Raw genomic sequence first — 22117 nt, 5'->3', positions numbered from 1 at the left:
AAGCCCTTATTGAGAGAAAAAAAGATTAAGATGGGGTTGTTATTTGGAATACAGCTGCCATAATATTTAACAAAGCCAAGATGGATGGGATACATAAGAAGTTTTTCTACAAAAATGATATTGTAAGGTTTTTGATGATAACTTGATGTGCGGTCCATGATGTAAGAGTAATAATAAATAAAATTTAAATATAACAGACCCATCACATCAAGTCCACACACCCTGTTAGGATAGATGCCACCTGCAGCCAGTTGTTTTTTTAGTTTTTGATGCTTTCTGGTCCATCATACAGATTGCTGGTCCTTTTGTTTTATTTATTTTTATTTTTGAAATCCAAAGCAGAATATGTGGATTGTGAAATGATGTGCCCCTTTTTCTTGTAAGTACAGTGGTATAAGCAGAAGAATATTTTGGATTTATGGGCATCTCTCCATGACCACAGGGTATTGTTATCATTTATTATAATATTGCCAGGAAGAAGTTGTCTTTTGAAACATGAAACTGGACTTCTTACACAAACAGCATGATAGAAAACAATCCATTGTACTATATTTATGGAATCTGGACCCAGTAATGCAGGGTTCATCCCGATATATCAGAGCCGCAGCTTTTATGCAAAGGTGCTATTAGACAAAATTAGATATTGTTTTGGTCAAACATTTAATTTTTAATGGTCCGACATTCTGTGCAGCAAATAAACAGCTAACTAAATGTTTGTCTAATGAAAGGTTTAAAATATGAGTTTGTTTATGTACAAATCTAGCAATGAAAAATGCATACATTTGAACCCAGCTACCTTATTGCCTCTATTGGAGGAGGCTGGAGACAAAGGAAGACACGTGTGTTAAATTGATGGTGTAGGAATCAGCTGCTGTGAGCCCAGTGTGGGACACATTCCCTGAAGACCCAGATATTACATTTTTTGTAGATTTGAGTATGCAGTTTATCACCCAGAAGGATACTCTGTATTCAAAGTCATTGGATCCTTTTTCCCCAGCTCAAGAAGAAGAGCTCCATGTTTTGACAAAGCCTGTGAGCTATAAAAAGAATGCATATTTATATAGATAGTCGAGATATAGAGAGCTTTTGGTTCCATTTAAAGGGCCAGAAGTTTGTTTTTACTTCGGCAGGTAAACCAACCAAGCATGCCAAGTTAATTTGATTGACTGTTTTCAGCCTTCCATGTTCTTGCTGAGGTAGCCATATTAACTTTCACACATGGAAGCAGACCAGGTGACTAAGGATGCTGCATTTACAGCCCCGGACACTTGATGGGTCTGTGCAACTCACAGATTCCACCCTAGTTCTGGCCCAGTATAGCTGGGATTAATAATATAACTTTAGGACCCCAGAACGAGAAGAACAAGTGGTCCACAGGGGGCAACTTCTTATGAAACAGGACTTTGGAAAAGGTGATCATTTATGTCTGCCAGCTACTCTTTTCCCTTCAGCTTGACACATGGACCGTGTCATCAGTCACAAGCAGTTATGGCTGCCTTAGTAAATGAGCATGGGATAGAGCAAGGGTTCTCCACAGTTGTTTTTATAACATACCACTTCTTGTTTTACCTGTTACCAAAGGTGTTACCAAAAGCTGAACATCCCTTCCAGAGATTACAAAAAAGATATATCCAGCCCAAGTCAGGATCTCACAAGTATGCATTTTGTCTGTATGGACATGTTTTTTGGATGTCCAGTGGCAAATGCTACTGCAAAGGCCACAGTAAAAAGTGTTATCAGAAGTAGTTTGTAAGTACAGAGTGCCAGAAAGTACATAGAGTAACAGAGGAAATCATGTTTTATAGGAGAGTCCTTAATAGAAGTTTTGAGGTTTTATTTTTACACCCCTTACTGTCTACAATGTAGCTGACAAAGTAGAGTAAGAAACTAGAAAACTATTGCCTGAATGTTTTCTTATATTTTATGAAGTCCCTAAGGGGATGTTGGACTCTCTCCCTATGGGATTTGGTTTGGGAGTGTGTTACCCATTTGCTTATATAGTCTCAGCAGCTGAAGTCCTCCATTCGGATCTCACAGAGAATGTTGCTGATCTTTTAAGGTTTTTGACAAACTAATTTATGTGTTTTCTCCCCAATTCCAGATCCTAAAAGTTTGGAAGGATCTAAAACTAAAGCCAGGTGACTTGTGGATTGTTAAGAGACATTTATAAATAAGGAAATGTTTGGAGACTCAATACAGCATCTATTTCATGTACAGTTTTTGCAAAACTTGAAGGAAAAGTCACCTGGATTCACACCAGACACTGCAAAAATGACTAAATTAAAGAAATCTCTGTGTTTGATTTGTTTCCCTCTTGTGATCACAGTCTAGGGTACTTTTTGATTAAATTACTTTAATTGTAAGGGATGTATATATTTGAAAAGTAGTTTAGCTATGTTGAAGTCATATTTTGTCTTTTGTACGTTTTCCATTTCATGTAGAATTGTCTGTGTTCACATATGCTGATAAGTCAGCATGCTCACAATTAAGCTAGAAGGCCATTCTGGCCACAGGAGTGTACAGCCAGTACTCTGTAAATATGTCTTATCAATCATTTGTTTTTCACAATGAAAAGTCATTATGTAATGAAAATGTTGCTCAGCTATTATTTTCTCCACAATGGAGTTTTTTGCCTCTTTGGCCAGGACTACCTCCACCTAAGCGTGTGGAGGTTCCAGGTTAAAGGTGATAGCAGGTATGGTTAGTGATCAAAATATTGATCAAAAGAGGGGAGACTGTAATGGAAATTTTAAGTTCTGTATATAATTGTATTGTATTTTGTATGTATTGCACACTGCCCTCACTGTGCACACAGCACTAATAATGTTTTCAGTAAATGTTTACATTCTTTCGAGTCCTGATTAGAATGAGCCTGCCTATGTAACGCCCCTTGTTACCATAAACGTACAATTGTAATATTAATGTGATACCTACGTAATCATGTGCATAAAAACCTTCAATTGCATCATAATAAAGCAGAACAGTTATTTGGAAAGATGCTGAACGTATCTTTTGTGTCTGTTCCCTACTGCAGTAGTTATTATTAATTTGGAACCACTAATCAATATGAGGATAGGAGTTGCCTATCATCAATTTAACCAAGTCAACAGTTTGCACAAGAGCACCTGGATGTTCCACAGCAGTACTGGCAAAATATTCTGTGGACAGATGAAACCAAATTTGAGTTGTTTGGAAGAAACATACAACATTATGTGGGGAGAAAAAGAGGCACAGCACACCAACATCAAAACCTCATCCCAACTGTGAAGTATGGTGGTGGGGGCATCATGGTTTGGGGCTGCTTTGCTGCGTCAGGGCCTGGACGGATTGCTATCATCGAAGGAAAACTGAATTCTCAAGTTTATCAAGAGATTTTGCAGGAGAACTTAAGGCCATTTGTCCACCAGCTGAAGCTCAACAGAAGATGGGTGTTGCAACAGGACAACGACCCAAAGCATAGAAGTAAATCATCAACAGAATGGCTTAAACAGAAGAAAATATGCCTTCTGGAGTGGCCCAGTCAAAGTCCTGACCTCAACCCGATTGGGATGCTGTGGCATGACCTCAATAAAGCGATTCACACCAGACATCCCAAGAATATTGCTAAACTGAAACAGTTCTGTAAAGAGGAATGGTCAAGAATTACTCCTGACCATTGTGCACGTCTGATCTGCAACTACAGGAAACATTTGGTTGAAGTTATTGCTGCCAAAGGAGGTTCAACCAGTTATTAAATCCAAGGGTTCGCATACTTTTTCCACCTGCACTGTGAATGTTTACATGGTGTGTTCAATAAAAACATGGCAACATTTAATTCTTTGTGTGTTATTAGTTTAAGCAGACTGTAATTGTCTATTGTTGTGACTTAGATGAAGATCAGATCACATCTTATGACCAATTTGTGCAGAAATCCATATTCCAAAAAGGTTCACATACTTTTTATTGCAACTGTAGCACATGTTGACATTAGGCATGGGATCAGGAGGGAAATACCCATTTTGACTCCCAAATTGTGTGTATCTTCAAAATTTGGATTTTACAGGGTTGACATCACCCCATCTGATGAAGGCAATATCAAGACATTATTGACACTATAATGTCTGATATTGCCTTCAGTTTTTCTATGTTGAACTTTGTAAGTTCCAGAGTTGGGTATGTTATGTTTAGAAACATGCGTGTTGGTCCGGACGTGCAACAGGGAGGACGTGTTGCTGTAGATTTCCACACACCCAGCCACAATCCGTTGCCATCCGCTGTTCGCTCGGCCCAGGTGAACCTCTGGAACCCTACTGCCTACCCCCAGGCACCTTACACTGCAGCCCCAACGATTATTGCAGAGTCCGGCTGGCTTTTATGCCATCAGGCCTACAACCCGCGCCGCACTGCTGAGGCCCTCCGCCATCTTGAGGCCTGTGAGGCCTCCTGCATCCTGCGTTCCTGGCTGCTGTGACCCACGAGGTGAGCTACCGCTCCATCCCCACCCACCCACCGCTGTACCTTCAGTGCCAGAGGACAGCCGGCACGCCACTGGAGGCCGAAATCACGGCGTTTCTCAGCTTCCGCGGCCACCCGGGAGACAGGCCGTGGCTTCGGCCTAGCTTTGGAAGCGGCGCCCATTTTGCTACACCCGGCCGTGGAGCACACGTTCAATTGTGATTCCCTGGGCCAGCCTAGACTTCCCCCAGCCTCAGGAGATTATACCCCTGCCGCCTGCCGCCCGTACCTTCTACAGAATCCTTCCCTTGGAGGCCTGCAGGAAAGGTGCCAGCTCAGGCCTAGTATACGGTGGCCATCTTGCTCCACCCAAAATAGTGTCAACACTGAATCCTGACCTCCCGGGCCGACCTGGACACTACTCTTCCACTACACAGCCTTTTGAGCTCATCCACCTGCTAACAGCTGCATATGTCACTCACTGGCACCCCCCCACAGCAATTGATAGGAAGATTATTAGCCGGAGTACAGCGGCCATCTTGGTACACCTGGTGCTTTCCTTCTGTATCCTCTCTGACCGGTAAGCCACCCCTGGAGGTCAGAGCACTTTGGCCATTTAGGCCGTAACACCCCCCCAGTAATGGACAGATAATTTTCCTAAAGTGGGCGCATGTGTGGCTTCTGGAAATGACGGACAAGATTAGTGCTTTGCCCCCCGCCGCCTTCCCGGAACTCCCGCTGATTGATCTGAAGCTCTGTTAGCCCTGGGTGTTACCTTCTCAGACTCCTGAAACGAGTGCACGCCCCATGGGCAGGATTGGAGACCAAAGACAGACCTACGCCGCAACACTTCCATCATGGACCGCTACGTACATAGGCCCTCACCCGCAACCTCAAGTAGCCAAAATGTAGCACCGGATCCTCCAGAATGCTCTGAGCCTATAACAGGTACTCTCTTTGATACTGTTCCTACACATGTACAAGGATCACCCCCTCCATTGACGGCCAACATACTTGATGTCAAATTACAATCGTTACTCCAGGCAATTACACATAACTTTGCCCAAGAGGTGGGTAAACTTGCCACAGAACTAAGGGGAGAAATATGCCAACTGGGAGAACGCACAGACAATCTAGAATCTAAATTTGACGAACTTGTACAGTATGTTCAAGTCCTTTAAGAGGACAATACCACCATGAAACACTCAATCACACAGCTCCAAGCACAGCAGGAGGACCTCGAACATAGGGAACGCAGACAGAACTTGTGAATCAGAGGTATCCTGAAGCAGTGGAAGACAGAGACCTCCGTTCCTATCTTTTAAGTTTGTTTAATGTGGTGGCTCCCAACATCCCTGACATTGACTGGCGCCTGGACAGGGCTCACAGATCCCTTGCCCCTAAACCCCCGAATGGAGCCAACCCAAGAGATGTGATTGTCAGATTTCACTATTACGACAGTAAAGAGGGACTCACCACCGCCGCCCGCAACCAACCTAGGCTGGATTTTAAGGGATCTAAGATCCAGATCTTTAGTGATCTCTCACCTATCACCCTAGCCAGGCGAAGAAGTCTACGCCCACTGACTATTCATCTTCAGACCCACAAGGTCATGTATCGTTGGGGGTTACCGTTTCACCTCTCTGCTTCTCGTGAAGGCATACAGTACTCTCTACGTGACCTTCATGAAAGCGACAACTTCCTACGTAACTTAGGCCTGCCGCCACTCCCTGATGAAGATCCTGTACCACTTCCTGCTACTCCTAAACCAACAACAGCTCCAGGCCGCATCTGGACCCCGGCATGGCAGAAGTCATCTAAATACAACTCCACACCTCTGAGGCACCCTCCTTCCAGATTCCTGACCTGAAGATACATACACCTGACTGAAGCCTTGATTACCAAATTTATATGGTTCTTTGTTGTTCCTGTCTAGCCCATCTCTTTTTGAGTGGGCCGGTTCTCCCCTTGCCCATGGGGTGTGTTGCCTGTTGTTTTTATGACACCTAGGACCAAGAATTGATGCATCGGAAGGCAAAGGGGGACCGTCCCCTTCATTTTTGGCGGCTTTGTATCTGTTTTTTTTTTTGTTTATCTGTGTGCATTGTAAGTAACTGTTGTAAAAACAGGTTAGACAACTTCAGTGTAGGCTAAGGTGCAAATTAGCATATCAATGGATATTCCCCAGAAAGCATGTGGTAATCCTAAAAGCCGCATAGCATAGAACCTACAGGACAGAAGTGCTCAGATACAAGGCAGCCGACAATGCCACAGTAAGTGTGGTGAGTCTTTTCTATGGATATGCAAAAGTTTAATTGTTTGGATGATATCAGGTAAAAGTGGTAATGAATGATGAATATTGAATGCTAGAAGAGTGATTCTTTTTTTTTTCGTGAGTTGTAAGAGCTAACGATAATTACGTTTTGTTTATTAGTCAGTGTAGTGTTGGAACGTTAGTACAAATAGAATTGGGTATTGTGTGGATGGTATGGTTATGAAATGGAGCTTGTGTATACACATGTTAAAAAGTATGCTTCTGCCAGTTATCATTCATGTGCAGATTAACCTCTTAAAAGCCAGTGTAAGGTACTATTGTCTCAGTGTCAGCAACATAATAGCATATTATTGAGTAAACAGCTAAAAAAGAAAGTCAAGAAAGAAAGGTTGGCAAATGAAATTGCATTGTTGCTCAGAATTAAATGTATATCTGAGCAAATGGAGGGGAAGTGGGAAGCAGAGAGGGGACGTCTCGGGGAGGACATAGAGGAAATCAGTGAAAACCTTCTAAAGATTGCAACAGCCTCCAGTAGTGAGATGGATGAATTGCGGGCTACAGCAGGTAATTTGTCAGAAAGAAACAGTGAGCTACAAGAACAACTTCAGAGGTGCAGCGAGGACTGTGATATGAAAAGCAAACTTTTAGAGTAATTGCGAATAAAGTTGTCAGAGATGAAAGAGTTGGTTATGTCTTTAGAAAGAAAAATGCACACTCCCAGCTTCTTACTAAAAAGCAATGTATAGTATCGCTCAGTGAGCATGAAGGAACATGCCAATTGGCCAATATCTGCACAGTCAATGAGGAGAAGGGCTGTGATGAAACACAGTCTGCTATTGCATCCATAGCTTCAAAGCAGAATAACAGTTTGATTACAATCCAAGAGAGATTTGCTTTGTGCCAGATTCTGGGTGAATTTAATGCCCTGGAATCACCAGTGAGTCTGTCCAATAAATTTGAGGCTCTAGTCCTTAAATTTAATTTGAGTAATGAGGATGCATGTTCTCTTCTGAAAGCATGGCTACCGGGGGGCGTGGCTAACCGCCGAGCTGAATGGAAGCCTGATCTTATAGCTCCTGCACTGAACGGAGCACCGGACCCTAAATCACTGCATCTGACCCTAAAAAATGCAGCCCTCAGACCCCCACAACCTTGGGAACCAGACCAGACCGGACCCTCTAGAAAGAGAAAAGATTACAGGATACCCACGAAAATCACAGATTTCTTCATCTTACCTCAGGGAGATAAAATTAAAGATGGCGCCTGCGGCGCCATGCTGCACACAGAGAATTCCTACACTGACCTGCCTGATGATGAAGAACCCTCCATTTCATCCCAGCATAACTCCTCAGGCTCCCAGCTACCCTCCAGACATCCATCCACCTCCAACAGCGCTGCCAAAGCAAGGCTGCGCCTGGATACAACAGATCAACTACAGGAGGTAAGGCCTGCCTTAGAAAACCTCCTCACACAGCCACCTGCATCTTCCCCCATAGCAGCCTTCCCCACTGCTAATCAGCCAGTCATAGACACTATGCTGAAGGAGATGCTGATGTCCCTGCACAGCTCCCTCCAATCTGACATTTCCTCAATGTTTACAGCATTTAAAACAGAAATGCTGCACACAGGGCAGAAAATGGGGATTATGGAAAAACAAATGAGCGCCATGACAGAAACAGTTAATGACCTGGTAGACACGTATGACCATACCAGGGAAGAACACCGCTGGGTGCGTGCCAAAATGGCGGATCGTGAAGATCGCTCACGGTGTCAAAATGTTAAAATCAGAGGAATCCCTAAAACTATTTTACCAGCAGATATAAATTCCTATGCTAGGAAATTGATCTCAACACTCCTCCCAGATCTCCCACCGATCGAAACAATCATCGATCGTATCCACCGTCTCCCAAAACCTCCTCATCTACCCGCAGAAGTACCACGTGATACCCTGATGCACGTCCACTTCTACCACACCAAGGACATGCTCCTTACACATTTCAGAAGCTGCAACTCTTTGCTGACATCTCCCAATACACCTGACAAGAGAGACATCAGCTGCAAACAATAACTAAACCCCTCAACAATCACAAGATCTCCTACCAATGGGGCTTCCCAACCAAGCTGATGGTTACCAGAAATGGGATGCGTCATAACATCCATACCGTAGAAGAAGGCATACAATTGCTCAAAACATGGGGTATTATCCATGATGGTGACCCTCCTACCCGGTGACCCACAAACCAAGCTCACAATCCCTCCACTCCGGTCATTCGCTTCATCATAACAAATGACTTCCAAATCAGTGATGCTGTCAATCTAATCTCAGGTAAGCACTCCGGTTCAGTGCCTGCTCGTTGCAGTTAGTTTACGAACTTTACCCTCATCCTCATTCAGCAGTTCAGAGCACACTGCTGACACCTGTTGTCCTCCTCCCTCTTGTATACCACTAACCACCCTACTGTTTCTCTCCCTTCCTTCCTTGTCCACGAGAGCTCAAGCACATCGGATCCAGGACTTGTAACAGACCTCAACCTCATCCAGCAACCCGCCTAACTGTGTAACTGTAAGTAGTAACTTACTCCACTTCCTATCCACTTAAGGTCCAACCTCGTTTTGGATTTTAGGTGTTTACATGTTTAAAACAGTTTTTTTTGCTAGAAAATTACTTAGAACCCCCAAACATTATATATTGTTTTTTTTTTAACACCCTAGAGAATAAAATGGCGGTCATTACAATACTTTTTTTGCACCGTATTTGCACAGCGGTCTTATAAGCGCACTTTTTTTGGAAAAAATTCACTTTTTTGAATAAAAAAAAGACAACAGTAAAGTTAGCCCAATTTTTTTATATTGTGAAATATAATGTTATGCCAAGTAAATTGATACCCAACATGTCACGCTTCAAAATTGCGCCCGCTCGTGGAATAGCGTCAAACTTTTACCCTTAAAAATCTCCATAGGCGACGTTTAAAAAATTCTACAGGTTGCATGTTTTGCGTTACAGAGGAGGTCTAGGGCTAGAATTGTTGCTCTTGCTCTACCAGTCATGGCGATACCTCACATGTGTGGTTTGACCACCGTTTTCATATGCGGGCGCTACTCATGTATGCGTTCGCTTCTGCGCGCAAGCTCGTCGGGACAGGGCGCTTTAAAAAAAATGTTTTTATTATTTATTTTACTTTATTTTATTTATTTTTTCACTGTTTTAAAAAAAATAAAATGGATCACTTTTATTCCTATTACAAGGAATGTAAACATCCCTTGTAATAGAAAAAAGCATGGCAGGTCCTCTTAAATATGAGATCCGGGGTCAAAAAGTCCTCAGATCTCATATTTAGACTAAAATGCAAAAAAAAACAAAAAACAAAAAGTCGTTTAAAAAAAAGACACAAAAAAATTGTGCCTTTAACCACTTCAGCCCCGGAAGGATTTACCCCCTTCCTGACCAGAGCACTTTTTACAATTTGGCACTGCGTCGCTTTAACTGCTAATTGCGCGGTCATGCAATGCTGTAACCAAACGAAATTTGCATCCTTTTCTTCCCACAAATAGAGCTTTCTTTTGATGGTATTTTATCACCTCTGCCGTTTTTATTTTTTGCGCTATACACGGAAAAAGACCGAAAATTTTGAAAAAAAATGATATTTTCTACTTTTTGTTCTAAAAAAAATCCAATAAACTCAATTTTAGTCATACATTTAGGCCAAAATGTATTTGGCCACATGTCTTTGGTAAAAAAAATGTCAATAAGTGTATATTTATTGGTTTGCGCAAAAGTTATAGCGCCTACAATCTAGGGTACATTTTCTGGAATTTACACAGCCTTTAATTTATGACTGCCTATGTCGTTTCTTGAGGTGCTAAAATGGCAGGGCAGTACAAAACCCCCACAAATGACCCCATTTTGGAAAGTAGACACCCCAAGGAAATTGCTGAGAGGCATGTTGAGCCCATTGAATATTCATTTTTTTTGTCCCAAGTGATTGAATAATAACAAAAAAAAAAAAAAAAATTACAAAAAGTTGTCACTAAATGATATATTGCTCACACAGGCCATGGGCATATGTGGAATTGCACCCCAAAATACATTTAGCTGCTTCTCCTGAGTATGGGGATACCACATGTGTGGGACTTTTTGGGAGCCTAGCCGCATACGGGGCCTCGAAAACCAATCACTGCCTTCAGGATTTCTAAGGGCGTACATTTTTGATTTTACTCCTCACTACCTATCACAGTTTTGAAGGCCATAAAATGCCCAGATGGCACAAACCCCCCCCAAATGACCCCATTTTGGAAAGTAGACACCCCAAGCTATTTGCTGAGAGGCATGTTGAGTCCATGGAATATTTTATATTTTGACACAAGTTGCGGGAAAGTGACAATTTATTATTTTTTTTTATTTTTTTTTGCACAAAGTTGTCACTAAATGATATATTGCTCACACAGGTCATGGGCATATGTGGAATTGCACCCCAAAATACATTCTGCTGCTTCTCTTGAGTACGGAGATACCACATGTGTGGGACTTTTTAGGAGCCTAGCCGTGCACGGGACCCCGAAAACCAATCACCGCCTTCAGGATTTCTAAGGGTGTACATTTTTGATTTCACTCTTCACTGCCTATCACAGTTTCGGAGGTCATGGAATGCCCAGGTGGCACAAACCCCCCCCAAATGTCCCCATTTTGGAAAGTAGACACCCCAAGCTATTTGCTGAGAGGCATGGTGAGTATTTTGCAGCTCTCATTTGTTTTTGAAAATGAAGAAAGACAAAAAAAAAAATTTTTTTTTTCTTTTTTTAATTTTCAAAACTTTGTGACAAAAAGTGAGGTCTGCAAAATACTCACTATACCGCTCAGCAAATAGCTTTGGGTGTCTACTTTCCAAAATGGGGTCATTTGGGGGGGTTTGTGCCACCTGGGCATTCCATGGCCTCCGAGACTGTGATAGGCAGTGAAGAGTGAAATCAAAAATTTACGCCCTTAGAAAGCCTGAAGGCGGTGCTTGGTTTTCGGGGTCCCATACGCGGCTAGGCTCCCAAAAAGTCTCACACATGTGGTATCCCCGTACTCAGGAGAAGCAACAGAATGTATTTTGGGGTGTAATTTCACATATTCCCATGGCATGTTTGAGCAATATATAATTTAGTGACAACTTTGTGCAAAAAAAAAAAAAAAAAAAAAAATTTGTCTCTTTCCCGCAACTTGTGTCACAATATAAAATATTCCATGGACTCGACATGCCTCTCAGCAAATAGCTTGGGGTGTCTACTTTCCAAAATGGGGTCATTTGGGGGGGGTTTGAACTGTCCTGGCATTTTATGCACAACATTTAGAAGCTTATGTCACACATCACCCACTCTTCTAACCACTTGAAGACAAAGCCCTTTCTGACACTTTTTGATTACATGAAAAAATTATTTTTTTTTGCAAGAAAATTACTTTGAACCCCCACACATTATATATTTTTTTAAAGCAAATGCCCTACAGATTAAAATGGTGGGTGTTTAATTTTTTTTTTTCACACAGTATTTGCGCAGCGATTTTTCAAACGCATTTTTTGGGGAAAAAACACACTTTTTTACATTTTAATGCACTAAAACACACTATATTGCCCAAATGTTTGATGAGATAAAAAAGATGATCTTAGGCCGAGTACATGGATACCAAACATGACATGCTTTACAATTGCACACAAACGTGCAGTGGCAACAAAATAAATACATTTTTAAAAGCCTTTAAAAGCCTTTACAGGTTACCACTTTAGATTTACAGAGGAGGTCTACTGCTAAAATTACTGCCCTCGATCTGACCGTCGCGGTGATACCTCACATGCATGGTGCAATTGCTGTTTACATTTGACGCCAGACTGACGCTTGCGTTCGCCTTAACGCGAGAGCAGGGGGGACAGGGGTGCTTTTTTTTTTTTTTTTTTTTTCTTTATTATTTTTTTGCTTTTTTATCTTATTTTAAAACTGTTCCTTTCATTTTTTTTTTTTTTTTAATCATTTTTACTGTTATCTCAGGGAATGTAAATATCCCCTATGATAGCAATAGGTAGTGACAGGTACTCTTTTTTGAAAAAATTGGGGTCTATTAGACCCTAGATTTCTCCTCTGCCCTCAAAGCATCTGACCACACCAAGATCGGTGTGATAAAATTCTTCCCCAATTTCCCAATGGCGCTATTTACATCCGGCGAAATCTAAGTCATAAAATGCTCGTAGCTTCCGGTTTCTTAGGCCATAGAGATGTTTGGAGCCACTCTGGTCTCTGATCAGCTCTATGGTCAGCTGGCTGAATCACCGGCTGCATTCTCAGGTTCCCTGTTGAGACAGGAGAGCCAGAGAAAAACACGGAAGACGATGGGGGGGGGCATTCTCTCCCACTGCTTGTAAAAGCAGTCTAGAGGCTAATTAGCCACTAGGAGTGCTTTTACATGAAAGCCGACCGCTGGCTGAAAAGAATGATACCAAGATGATACCTAAACCTGCAAGCATCATTCTGGTATAACCACTCAAAGTCGTGAATGCTGTACCTGAAGACAAAAAAATGGTTAACAATAAAGCACAGTAAACGGTAAAGTATAAAAAATTGCATACCTGAAAAGCAAACATGATAAAACATAATAACAATAAAACATTGCAGAATAGAATACAGTAAAAAAGAGCAGAACAATAGAGAGAATAGAGAGAGAGAGAATAGAGAGAGAACAATAAAAAGACAACTATTATTTTTTATTTTATATTTTTGTTTGTGTTTTTTTTTTTTTTTTTTTACACTTTTTTTGTAACTGTAACTTTTATAACTGTAACCGGTTCCAGGTTCGGGTCTCTCAAAATGTGATGGCATCTTGGGAGACCCTGTGAAAGTGTGTCCTAGTCTGTGCAATGCTGTACCCTACGCTAATACTCAGCTAGTGAATGGTAGCGTTCAAAACATTCACCAATGCAAAGACCAGGATTGTCAGGACAGGAGGGACAATAATAGCGGGTGTCACGCCTATATCCGCGCTTGCTGCAGACACAACATCTTTTTTGGGGGGTTCGCTGGGTAGGGGTACTCGGGAGGACATAAAGAAAATGCCTCTCATGCAGCCGACTGCATTTGGTTGGGGATGTGAATGGGGGAAGTACGGGCGCTGCAGAAGTGGTGGGTTCCCAATTAGGATTGGCGAATGCAGCAGGAAGGGCATTATGGGCACGACGGGCCTGTGTTTGTCTTCTTGGTGGCAGCGGGACACTACTTGTGCTTGCCACCTCACCAGCTTGAACTGCACTTATGGGACTCGCCACGTCACCAAGTGTTACTGCAGTGCTGGTTTGACTACGACCGGGGTGTACTAGGCCGCTGGCGCTTGCCAGTTCACCAAAACGCTACCAAAAAAACTGTTAACGATCGCAGGGATCAGGCCTGACTCTGCGAACGCTGCAGTTATGCGTTTAGTGTTTTGTAAGTGACAGTGATCGATCGATACTGCACTTGGGTGGGCTGGGCTGGGCCGGGCGGAGGGGCAAAACGCAGGTGCTAGCAGGTATCTGGGCTGATCCCACTAACACTGCGTTTTTGGGAACCCTAAACTGCTGGGGATGCCAGTATAGATCTGATCGGATCAGATCAGATATTGATCAGTTCAGATACTATACCACTAAGGGAGGTGTACGGTGCGTGCGTGGGTGTTAGCGCTACTGGCACTAACCTGACGCTGCCTGGGGCTGGTGCTTGCCAGTTCACCAAAACGCTACCAAAAAAACTGTTAGCGATCGCAGGGATCAGGCCTGACTCTGCGAACGCTGCAGTTATGCGTTTAGTGTTTTGTAAGTGACAGTGATCGATCGATACTGCACTTGGGTGGGCTGGGCTGGGCCGGGCGGAGGGGCAAAACGCAGGTGCTAGCAGGTATCTGGGCTGATCCCGCTAACACTGCATTTTTGGGAATCCTAAACTGCTGGGGACGCTAGTATAGATCTGATCGGATCAGATATTGATGCGTTCAGATACTATACCACTAAGGGAGGTGTACGGTGCGTGGGTGTTAGCGCTACTGGCACTAACCTGACGCTGCCTGGGGCTGGTGCTTGCCATTTCACCAAAACGCTACCAAAAAAACTGTTAGCGATCGCAGGGATCAGGCCTGACTCTGCGAACGCTGCAGTTATGCGTTTAGTGTTTTGTAAGTGACCGTGATCGATCGATACTGCACTTGGGTGGGCTGGGCCGAGCCGGGCGGAGGGGCAAAACGCAGGTGCTAGCAGGTATCTGGGCTGATCCCGCTAACACTGTGTTTTTGGGAACCCTAAACTGCTGGGGACGCTAGTATAGATCTGATCGGATCAGATATTGATCCGTACAGATACTATACCACTAAGGGAGGCGTATGCTGCGTGCGTGGGTGTTAGCAGTACTGGCGCTAATCTGACGCTGCCTGGGGCGACGCATATCACCGCCGGGCGATCAGGGGGCTAAATCTTTATTCGGTAATAAACGGCGGGTGCCCTGACACTATAAAAAATAAACAAACTAACCAGCGTCACCCGTAACGGTTATACAGTGATCAGTGGTGAAAGGGTTAACTAGGGGGCAATCAAGGGGTTAAAACATTTATTAGATAGTATATGGGGGTCCCTGACGCTATAAAACGCTGACGGCGAACCTAAATATTTACCTCACTAACTAGCGTCACCAGCGACACTAATACAGCGATCAGAAAAATGATCGCTTAGCGACACTGGTGACGGGGGTGATCAAGGGGTTAAAACTTTATTAGGGGGGGTTAGGGGGGTATCCTAGACCTAAAGGGGGCCTAACACTCACTGCCCTAACACTGTAACTGTCACAAACTGACACCAATACAGTAATCAGAAAAAAAAAAAAAAAAAAAACCTGCTTGGTGTCAGTTTGTGACAGGGGGGGGGTGATTGGGGGGGGGATCGGGGGGCGATCGGGGGGGATCGGGGGGTTTTGTGTGCCTGGCATGTTCTATTGTGTGTGTGTGTGTTGTGCACTCACATTGCAGTCTTCTCTCCTCGGCCCGGAACGGAAAATACCGAGCCGAGGAGAGATGACATCATTTCCTCTGCCTCTGTGTACAATACAGAGGCAGGGAAATGATCCCATTGGCTGGGAGCGATCGCGAGGGGGGGGCCACGAATGGATGGCCTCCCCCTCACCACCGATCGCCGGGGGAGATTTGCCGACCGCCGCAGGCACCGGGGGGGTCCGATCGGACCCCCCACCCGCGGGCAGGCAAGGACGTACCTGTAAGTCCTTTTGCCTGCCCGTGCCGCTCTGTCGACGTATATAGTCGTGCGGCGGTCGGCAAGTGGTTAAGAGAAGTGGGCGGATCCGACGTAATGACGTCGCTCCGGCCGTCCTATGGTATAGAGACCGGTGGGCGCCATCTTGGCCTCACTCGTCTCTATACCCAGGCACAGAAAGGACCCGATCGCCTCCGCCGCTGCTGACGGCTCCGGTAAGCGTCGGAGGGCGCGGGAGAGCGCGGGAGGGGGGTTGTACCTCTCCCGCCACCGATAACGGTGATCTTGCGGTGAACCCACTGCAGAGACTACCATTATCATGTACAGAAATGCTGGCCACAAAGATGGATACCTCGGTTGTGGCAGCAGCTGCTGCCATTACCGAGATATCCATCTTTAAAGTGATGACATATATATACAGTGGCCGGTCGTTAAGTGGCTATACACGCCGCATTCAACATGCCTAAATTTATGTCACTGAACATAAAAGGCCTCAATTATCCTGCCAAAAGATCATCTTTGAGGCGAACAGCTCAGGATTCCCATTGCGATATCCTGTGCATACAGGAAACGCACTTTAAGATCAATGCTGAACCTCCATGCTCCATCAAAAAATTTTCAAATATCTTTAGAGCCTCGGGCCCAGACAAAAAAAATGCCGTCAGGAATACATGTTCATTCACCCTACATGACAGTCTTCATGACATTGCAGGAAGATATCTGGCCCTAAACTGCACGTTAAATAACGTCAAATACACCATTGTATCAGTGTATGCCCCCAACAAGAAACAGATCCACTTCATGTCCAAATTGATGAAGAAAATCAATCGCTTTAAAGGTCATCTTGTCATCTGTGGCGATTTTAACATAGTGCCAGACAACTCCATTGACTCTTCATCCCACCCTACCAGATTTGCATCTCCTATGGGACCGTTCATCTGATCCCACAACTTATTTGACATGTGGAGATGCCATCACACCACCGAAAGAGACTACTCCTATTTCTCCCCTAGACACAATTCTTACACTCGGATTGACTACTTCCTAGTGGATAAATGGACTCTGCCCAAAATCTCTTCCACGGAGATATCGATCATTACATGGTCGGATCACGCCCCGGTCACAATGACCATAGAAGATTCGCCGAAGATTTCTCGAACACGGATTTGGAGGGTGAATGCTGCTATCCTCCACTCACCGACCCATTCTGCGTATATTAGAGAACGTTTAATAGAGTACTTTGATACTAATGCAGGAACTGTTAGCAATGACACTGTTCTTTGGAATGCCCATAAGGCATTCATAAGGGGGATCCTTATTCAAATTACTGCTAGAGAGAGGAGGAGGAGATCACAGCGTCTAAACATACTCACTTCAGATATCAAAACGCTAGAACACCAAAACCAAACTAATCCAGATCCTTTAACCAAGACTAAACTAGACTCCCTTAGACAATAATTAAAATCTCTCCTTTTAGAATCCTTTGAAAAGGCACACAAGCATTTTAGAGCGCAACACTACTCCACGGGTAACAAAGCCAGAAAGGCTATGACCAATAGGATCAAAGGTCACTATTCCAAAACTAAAATTATCCATCTATTCCACCCAGCTACCAAGCAGAAACTGATAGAACCACAGGTGATAGCCAACGCATTTAGCTACTACTACAACACACTTTACAATCTAAATGATGACACATCTGTCACACAGCCGTCATTAACTGACATTGAAACATTCCTTAGCGAGGTTAACCTCCCCAAACTAACTGCAGAACAACTAAACTCCCTGAACACCCCATTTACAGATCTAGAGATCAAAAATACAATTTCCTCACTACCCACTAACAAATCTCCAGGCCCAGATGGTCTCACAGGAGAGTATTACAAGCAATTCGGAACTGTACTAGCACCCTATCTGTCCAAGGTGTGCAATGACGCTGCCTCATCCTCCTCTCTCCCCCCAGAAATGCTGAATGCTCTAATCGTTACATTACCAAAGCCAGGGAAAGAACTTACCTCTGCACAAAACTTTCGGCCCATATCTCTTCTCAATGTGGACACAAAAATTTATGCCAAATTAATAGCTCACAGATTACTCAACCTAATGCCCTTTCTAATACATAAAGATCAATCAGGCTTCACAAAAGGGAGGCAGACAACTGATGCTACTCTCAGAATTATTAACATAATCCATCATGCTGGGACGTCTCGAACGCCTTCTCTGCTCCTGTCCTTGGATGCAGAGAAGGCGTTCGACAGGGTTCACTGGAAATATCTTGAAGCAACCCTTGGCAAATTTGGCTTCCAGGGTCCCATTTTGGCGGCCATAATGGCTCTATATTCCTCCCCATCAGCACAGGTCTATACCTCGGAGATGATATCCAAGCCATTCTCCATCACTAATGGCACCCGACAAGGTTGTCCGCTATCACCGATCATCTTTAATATAATCATGGAACCCTTAGCAGAACATGTCAGATCCCACTCCAGCATATCAGGATTCACCATTGGAACCATAGAGCATAAAATAAACCTATTCGCAGACAATGTGATAATGATGATCACAAATGCCCACTCTTCCCTGGCTTTGCTCAATTGTTGTTGAAAAGGTTTAGTACTTTATCCTACTATAAAGTTAATGAACATACATTTTACATTCTAGACCTAGGCATTGATGCAACCACTAGTAATCTACTCCAGACCCAATATCCTTATCCGTGGGTGGATGATGGTATTCCTTACCTAGGCATTACTCTTACCAAATCCACTAGAGGGCTTTTTGCACACAACTACACGGTTGCCAAACAAATGATGATTACTGAAACCACAAAACTCTCTTAATATGAATTCTCATGCAGGCCACCTAGCAGCCTTTAAAATGATGGTGTTGCCCCGGTTGCTCTACATCTTTCGCACACTTCCAATACCACTCGCATCTACCTACCTGAAATCTCTCCAATCCGTCCTAAGCCAATTTGTATGGCAAGGGAAAAAATCCAGATGTAGTCACACTAAACTTATTAAACACAGATCCGCAGGTGGGATGGGATATATAGACATCAAAGACTACTACTATGCCACCATTCTATCACAAATGAAAGAATGGATGAATGCATCACCCACGACTCTCTGGAGCGATATAGAAAACCACATGACACCGGGCACAAACCTCACCAACTGGTTATTCAGTACCTCTACCTGTAATCCTCACCTTTCCCATTACTCACTGACTGTCCAAGCCTAAGTTAAAGTGTGGCGTGCACAACACATTACCAAATGGTCACAACTGATGACAAAACCATTACACATTCCTTTAAACACCCTAAAGCTTCTTACACCTGACTTGACATTCCCATCTTGGATCACTGACTGGGTAAAATACACACAAGAACTTCACGAACTAACCACCTGCAAATCCTTTTCACAAATCAGCAAAGACCTAAATGCACCCTCCAAAGACTTCCTTATCTACTTTAGAATACAAAAATGTTTAACGGCACACACATCTATAGAAGGAACACTGCCCTTAGAACTTTGGAACTTCCTCTTTACAGAACACTCTAACACAAATGGGACCTCCCTTATATACTCAGTCCTACAAGAAAAAACTATGTTCATCAAATCCAAACCCCGCCTTGACTGGGAAATTGACTTACAAATACGATTCACAGATGCCCAATGGCAAATAGCGATCGCATCTATTTATGAAGCAACAAACTGCACCTCCCTTTGGGAACTCAAGCAAAAAACGTTAATGAGATGGTACCTAACTCCGTCCAGACTGGCCAAATTCCACAAACACACCCCACAGGAATGCTGGAGATCTTGTGGCCAATGGGGCACACTCTTTCAAATTCTTTGGTCATGCCCACATATGGGGCTGCACAGTGGCGCAGTGGGTAGCACTCTCGCCTAGCAGTAAGAAGGGTCGCTGGTTCGAATCCCGACCACGACACTACCTGCCTGGAGTTTGCATGTTCTCCCTGTGTCTGCGTGGGTTTCCTCCGGGTACTCCGGTTTCCTCCCACACTCCAAAGACATGCTGGTAGGTTAATTGGATCCTGTCTAAATCGGCCCTAGTATAGGTATGAATGTGAGTTAGGGACCTTAGATTGTAAGCTCCTTGAGGGTATAGGGACTGATGTGAATGTATAATATATATATATATGTAAAGCGCTGCGTAAAGTGACGGCGCTATATAAGTACCTGAAATAAATAATAAATAAATAAATAACACGACTATGGAAAAATGTGGAAACCATGCTCCGAGAAATACTCATAGCTCGGTAACAATTACTCCACAGCTAGCCATTCTTAATCTGAACATAGACGACTTTCTAACACACCAGAGATCAGTGATCACACATGTTCTCCTAGCTACCTAACTCTTGCTCACTAGAAACTGGAAATCAGATAACATTCCTACCCTCACTGAAGTAACCAACTTAGTACAAACCCATTTCACGTATGAAACCCTCCTGTCACGCAGCAAAAAATCTAACACAAAGACATTGGCCCGTTGGAACCCATGGATTATCTGGTACAAAAAATAATAAGAAAACTAACCACTGAAAATGAATGCCTTGTTTTACATGTAACCATTCACTTGATGCTCTCTTTCCCCCCTCCCCTTATTCCTTCATGTTCCCCCTTTTCCTTGTTCCCCTCCCCCCCACCTACCCCACCCCTCCTCCTACCATTCCAGGTTAACTGCTCTACCCTACAGGTTACACACACTTCGTTAACAATTTAGTTCCTCTTTAGGAACAATGTTCATGTACTCTCTAACCAGACCATACTTGTAACAACTAGTCTGTATGCTTACATTTATATGTTCACGTTCCTCACTTTGACCATATAACCTGTAATATGTAAAACTCAATAAAAATCTATTTGCAAAAAAAAAGCATGGCTACCAGGACCTTTGGCAGGCCCATTATCTGCACAGGTTAATGATAACTTAGCAGATGCAGAGGTGCGGAGGAAAGAGTTGCAGCGTATTGTGGACAGTCGTGATAATGGTATGAGTGATTTACAACAAATGAAATTTAGGAGAGGAGATGACCCAATATATACTGCAGTGAGTATCTTGCATTGTATACGAAAGTGTTCAACTGTCCTTACTTATTGGAGGATGATACAAGTTTCATATACTCAATGGGCAAAAAGTGTTAAATAAGCTATCCCACTAGATTGGCTCTGAGGAATGCTAGATCCTACCAAAATTTTGTCAATATCCTGTAAGACTTCTGTCAAGAGTCCACTGATAGGGAATATGGGTCAAAGGCAGGTGTATCCGTAATAAGCAGAGGTACAGGAAGGCAGAGAGAGTTCAGATGTTCTAAATGGTATAGACATGGACATAGATTTCGTAAAGCCCTTAACATTGCTAGCATGGAGCAGGAAACCCCAGAAATACAGGTATCTGCAACGAAAAAAACTCCCACCCAGGACAGGGACAGCATAGCTCAAAGGCCTGATATGAAAGATAGCAGCCAGGACAGATCACAAAGTTCTGAAGAAGAGATAAGAAATGACAGTCCACACCCTAAAAACAGCCAGCAACAAGACTGGATGAACATTCCAATCTTTGCCGCCTGGGCTAATCTACCATTCTGGCTTGTATGTAGTTGGACGCAAATTGCATTGCCATTTTTCCTGAGTAATATGGCAAAGTTTACTATTAATGGGAAAAGGCTTGGGGGACTTAAAAAGTCAATTGTCATGATAATTGTGTGTAATTACCGTCTTTGTGTTCCTTTTTCAGAGACCTTGGAAGAAGTTAAAACTGGTTTGGATGCTAATGTCTGTGTTTTGTTTGAAGGTCCTTCAAAGTGAGAGCAGTGGGCGTATTTAGTAAAACAGGGGTTTGGTTATTGTAAATGCATAATCGATTATCATATGGTACCATGAGCTCATTAATTAGTAATTGTTTGCAAACAATGAAAAAAATAAGATAAAAAATAGTCAGGCATTAATGGATTCAAGAGTTACAAGTGAAGTTACAAATGTTGTGATGAGGTACAGATGTTTTGTTTTTTTTGTTTTTCCCATTAACTAATTGTATTTCAGATGAAAATGAGCACTTACTCTTCTCAGGAGGAAAGTCCATGGATGTCTTTAGTTAAAAGTTGAGTGTTTGTCATTGTTTTATG

General features: G+C 43.3%; 1 pseudogene; it reads left to right on the top strand.

Moving 5' to 3' along the window:
• Positions 1–6933: 6933 nt before the first annotated feature.
• On the top strand, positions 6934–21819 carry LOC141127883 (posterior protein-like; annotated as a pseudogene).
• Positions 21820–22117: the final 298 nt, after the last annotated feature.

Source organism: Aquarana catesbeiana, linkage group LG01 (genome assembly GCF_042186555.1).
Source record: "Aquarana catesbeiana isolate 2022-GZ linkage group LG01, ASM4218655v1, whole genome shotgun sequence".
Taxonomy (NCBI): Eukaryota; Metazoa; Chordata; class Amphibia; order Anura; family Ranidae; genus Aquarana; species Aquarana catesbeiana.
This window is presented reverse-complemented; position numbering and strand designations above follow the sequence as displayed.